Genomic DNA, 6000 nt, shown 5'->3' with positions numbered 1-6000 from the left:
TGGGTCCATTACAGGCAGAGTCAGGAGAATTTATAATGGGGAATAGAGAAATGGCAGAGAAGCTAAATGATTACTTTGTGTCTGTCTTCACTGAGGAAGATGCAGGAAATCTCCCAGAATTAGAGATCCAAGGGACTAGGGAGAATGAGGAATTGAAGGAAATTAGTATTAGTAAGAAGGTTAATAAGTCCCCGGGATCTGATATTCTACATTGCAGAGTGTTGAAAAAAGTAGCTATGGAGATAGTGGATGCATTGGTGCTCATCTTTCAAAATTCTATGGATTCTGGAACAGTTCTTGAAGAACGGAAGATAGCATATGTCACCCCACTATTTAAGAAAGGAGGGAAAGAGAAAACAGGGAACTACAGATCTATTAGCCTTACATCAGCAGTAGGAAAATGCTAGAATCTATTCTAAAGGGTGTGATAAATGGACACTTGGATAATAATGATCTGATTGGGCATTGTGAACATGGATTTATGCATGGGAAATCATGTCTGATGAACCTATTGGAGCTTTTTGAAGATGTTACTAACAGAATTGATAGAGGGGAGTTGGTGGACGTAGTATACTTGGATTTTCAGGAGACTTTTGATAAAATCCCCCACAGGAGGTTGGTTAGCAAAATTGAAGCTCATGGGATAGCAGGTAGTATACTGGCATGGATTAAGGATTGGTTAACAGGCAGGAAATAGAGAGTAGGAATAAATGGGTCATTCTCGCACTGGCAGGCTGTGGCTAGTGGAGTGTCGTAAAGATCAGTACTTGAGCCCCAGCTGTTCACAATCTATATCAATGATTTGGATGTGAGGACCAAATGTAATATTTCCAAATTCCCTGATGACACAAAGCTAGCTGAGAACGTGTGCTGTGAGGAAGATGCAAAGCAGCTTCAAGGAGGATTTGGTCAGACTTAGTGAGTGGGTAAGAACAGGAATATAATGTGAGGTTATCCGCTTTGGTAGGAGGAACAGATGTGCAGAGTATTTCTGAAATGGAAAGAGATTAGAAAATGTAGGTGCACATTGGAACTTGGGTGTCCTCGTCAATAAGTCACCAAAAGCTAACATGCAGGTGCAGCAAGCAATTAGGAAGGCTAATGGTATGTTAGCCTTATCACAAAAGGATTTAAGTACAGGAGTAGTGAATTCTTGCTTCAGTTGTATAGAACCTTGGTTACACCGCACCTGGAATACTGTGTGCAGTTTTGGTCCCCTTACCTTAGGAAGAATATTGTTGCCAATGAGGGAGTGCAACAAAGGTTCACCAGACTTGTTCCCGGGATGGCGGGACTGTCTAATGAAGAGAGATTGTGGAAACTTGGCCTGTTTTCTCTAGAGTTTCGAAGAATAAGAGGTGATCTCATTGAAACCTACAAAATACTTAAAGGAATAGACAGGGAAGATGCAGGTAAGATGATTCCCCTGTTTGGGGGGTCTAGAACCAGGGGACACAATTTCAAAATAAGGGGGAAGCCACATGGACCGAGATGAGAAGGCATTTTTTTACTCGGAGCGTTGTGAATCTTTGGAATTGGAATTCTCTACCCCAAAGGGCTGTGGAAGCTCATTCATTGAGTATGTTTAAAGCAGAGATTGACAGATTTCTAAATACCAATGACATAAAGGAATACAGGGATAGTGTGGGAAAAAGACATTGAAGTGGATGATCAGCCACGGCCATGTTGAATGGCAGAGCAGGCTCCATGGGCTGAATGGCCTGCTCCTATGTTCCTATGCAGCCACAGTGAGGCTATCTCCAGGAGTCTGACCTAGTTCCTGATTCTGCACGGGGCCTGAAGGCCAACTGGAAAATTCCACTCAGCCTCTGTTAATTGGTCTTCAAATTACTTTAACTTGCAGGTAGATAGCCCTTCCACCCCCAATCCTGCCTCATGAAAAATACCCCAGGGGCAGGATGGTGCTAACATACCCCAGGGGCAGGATGGTGCTAGCACACCCCAGGGGCAGGATGGTGCTAGCACACCCCAGGGGCAGGATGGTGCTAGCACACCCCAGGGGCAGGATGGTGCTAACACACCCCAGGGGCAGGATGGTGCTAACATACCCCAGGGGCAGGATGGTGCTAACATACCCCAGGGGCAGGATGGTGCTAACATACCCCAGGGGCAGGATGGTGCTAACATACCCCAGGGGCAGGATGGTGCTAACATATCCCAGGAGCAGGATGGTGCTAGCATACCAGCACGCTGGCCACCAGCGCAAGATTGTGCACTAGCCCACCTTGGTTTTGGACCCATCGGGGCTAAAATTCAGCCCCATGTCCTCTTAGCAAGGTCCTAATTTGATTTCAATAGGCCTTGGTCATTCAGTCCACAACTGTGGGCTCAATTGTACCTAAATTTCAAGCTAGTGCACATATGGTAGTTTTGGGTCTAGACTTGTAACCCAAAGCATTCAACCCCCACCATGGCATGTTGTGAAATTTAATTCAATAAAACTGGCAGTTTATGTACTGGCTGAAGAAAAATTATCAACCCAACTGTTTCACTGATGCCTTTCATGCAAAGAAAGCCCACTTGGTCTGGCCTATACATGACCTGTCACATATTACCTGGTTGACCCTTATTGTCCTTTGAAGTGGCCAATGGTAAACTACTCAATTGAAAGAAAGCTGCTACGGTATAAACACTTCAAATAAACTGCTGCTGATAACATAATTCTCGCATTCTCCACTGCGTATCTTTTCTTCAAGTTTTTGGAATTATACCAAAACAAATCACCACTTATCTACAATTCACAGCAGGAATGATATCAGGAGAAATTCTCAACATTTCATTCCAAATTTCAACTCAGAACATAAGCACGCCTTAAATCATGCATTAGAAAAGGATCCCTCCAATAATTTTATATGAATATCAATGATATTTTCAATAATTTAATTGCATTTTGGCGTTTCTCATTAGCACCGATGAAAACAGCATAAAACAAGCCATCTTATGACTCTCACTGTCAGGTGTCCTATCTTTCCATAACTGGAACCAGGACTTCATAAAAACCAAAAATATGACAGTATGTGTTTCCTTCATTTACACAGAAAGCTCAGTGGCTAGGATTTCTTTTTCTTATGCAACAATAGCACTAATATGCTCTCCCTCAGAGACATTAAGTGTGGAAAAACAATCAAACACAGAAAAGCAAAATAAAAAGAATTCCTAAATTACGCACGAATTATATACACATCTGGAAGCAACATTTTCCCCATTGTGAACTGCTGCATTCTTCCAATCTTACATTATTCTGTTAACAACAGGTCTTACCCACACTTATAGCCATGCTATAAATCAGCCTCTTTCACAGGAAATTCACTCAAAACGACGTGCATTTACAAATGCTTGTTGGAAGTCATCACTTGGAAATTGCCCGTCACCTAGAAGAGATAAATTCCTCGCCATCATCAGTCACAAAGAAACAAAGGCAGGCGTTAAGCTTCGGGGTTAACTGCTGAAGAGAGCCATGAGACTGATGACAAGTGTCAGGAATATAAGCTATGAAGATAAAATGGAAAGACTTAACATTTTCAACTTTGAATGGAAACATCTGAGAGGTGATCTGATAGAGGTAAGGAAGATTGTTATGGGTTTGGAAAAGCTAATGTGGAATATTACTTTAAATTGTGGGAAAACCAGACAGGTTCAAACGAGTAGAAGGTGCTTTGGGCATTGATAGGTGGAAATCCAATGCAGGGAGAGTGACCAATTTGTGGAGTAAACTTCCAGATAGAATATAGAAGAGAAAAACCATGGAATCACATAACTGAATGCTACGATGGAAGGACATTAGGATTGTCATGAAGTTATTAATGCATATAATATTTTGGAAAATATTTTTCTTTTAAAATAGAGATTTAGTCTGTGGTTATGTCTTAATTGGATTAAAACCAGCTAGTCTGGGTGCTTTAATGTACTAGTTTGAGATGTAAACAGGGAGATAGCGTGCATTTGCATTTTCTGATTAGAGCATTCAAGAAGTGACACCTTTCTAACAGATACCAAGCAATTTATTTATATTACTAATAAAATTGGCATTATGAAAGGGGTTTCATTGTTAAAAGGCAAAGTTCAAAGACGTTGTTGATACAATGAGAATTAACATTCATTGGGGCTGGTAGATCTAACTTCAGTAGTTTTATAAAAGTAAAATACTGTGGATGCTGAAAATCTGAAACAAAAACAAAAATAGCTGGAAAAACTCAGCAGGTCTGACAGCATCTGCGGAGAGGGATAAAAACAAAAAACTACTGCGGATGCTGGAAATCCAAAACAAAAATAAAATTACCTGGAAAAACTCAGCAGGTCTGGCAGCATCGGCGGAGAAGAAAAGAGTTGACGTTTCGAGTCCTCATGACCCTTCAACAGAACTTCTGTTGATTCAGGTAATTCTGTTTTTGTTCTGCGGAGAGGAATACAGTTAACGTTTCGAGTCCGTATGACTCTTCATCAGAACTAAGGAAAAATAGAAATTAGGTGAAATATAAGCTGGCTGAGGTGGGTGGGACAGGTAGAACTGGATAGAGGGCCAGTGATAGGTGGGGGCAAAGAAGAGATTGCCAAAGATGTCATAGACAAAAGGACAAGGGGTGTTGACGGTGGTGATATTAGCTAAGGAGTGTGCTAATGGTGACATTAAGTGTAGAAAGCAGGATGGGCAAGTGACAGATAGTCCTAGTGGGGGTGGGGTGGGGGGAAGGGATTGAAATAGGCTAAAAGGTGGAGATAAAACAATGGATGGAAATAAATTTTAAAATAATAGAAATAGGTAGGAAAAGAAAACTATATTAAAAAATATATATTTTAAAAATTATAAATTATTGGAAAAAGGGGGATTGGAAAGGGGGTGGGGATGGAGTAGATGACCATAATCTAAAATTGTTGAACTCAATGTTAAGTCTGGAAGGCTGTAAAGTGCCTAGTCGGAAGATGAGGTGCTGTTCATCCAGTCTGCGTTGAGCTTCACTGGAACATTGCAGCAGGCCAAGGACGGACATGTGGGCATGAGAGCAGGGTGGAGTGTTGAAATGGCAAGCGACAGGGAGGTCTGGGTCATGCTTGCGGACAGACCGAAGGTGTTCTGCAAAGCGGTCACCCAGTCTGCGTTTGGTGTCTCCAATGTAGAGGAGACCACATTGGGAGCAGAGAATGCAATAGACTAAATTGAGGGAAGTGCAAGTGAAGTGCTGCTTCACTTGAAAGGAGTGTTTGGGCCCTTGGACGGTGAGAAGGGGGTAAGTAAAGGGGCAGGTGTTGCACCTTCTGCGGTTGCATGGGAAGGTGCCATGGGAGGGGGTTGAGGTGTAGGGGGTGATGGAGGAGTGGACCAGGGTGTCCCGAAGGGAACGATCCCTGCGGAATGCCGCCTGGGGGGGTGAAGGGAAGATGTGTTTGGTGGTGGCATCATGCTGGAGTTGGCGGAAATGGCGGAGGATGATCCTTTGAATGCGGAGGCTGGTGGGGTGATAAGCGAGGACAAGGGGGACCCTATCATGGTTCTGGGAGGGAGAGGAAGGTATGAGGGCGGATGTGTGGGAGATGGGCCGGACACTGTTGAGGGCCCTGTCAGTGCAGGCAGAGGCAATGTACGATCAAAAGGCAGCTGCAAGTTTCCAACTGGCTCCACTGTGGAAAGAACCTCATTTTGAATTTGTACGGTGAAAATGCTTTGTCTGGTGTTTTTCCCTCAATTTAGTCTATGGGTTGCTGCTGCCTTCATGGAGATTAGTTTGGGAATTGGTTAAAAGTTAAGATAGCAGTAATTTGTAGCCATGTGTACATATACTTTAGCTTGTGTAAATTAATAAAATGTTTCATTTAGTTTAATGTAAAACTTCGAGAACTAGTGGTCTGATTCCTGAGTTTAGAGTCATATCTCAAACATAACACTTAAAATTATTGGTTATGACAGATGTTTAAAGTTTCCCTCTGGGATTTTTAAATAACACAGCTTTACCAATCGATCATAACAAGGATTTTTTAGATGCA

Source organism: Cetorhinus maximus, chromosome 26 (genome assembly GCF_964194155.1).
Source record: "Cetorhinus maximus chromosome 26, sCetMax3.hap1.1, whole genome shotgun sequence".
NCBI lineage: Eukaryota > Metazoa > Chordata > Chondrichthyes > Lamniformes > Cetorhinidae > Cetorhinus > Cetorhinus maximus.
Note: the sequence above shows the minus strand (reverse complement) of the source record.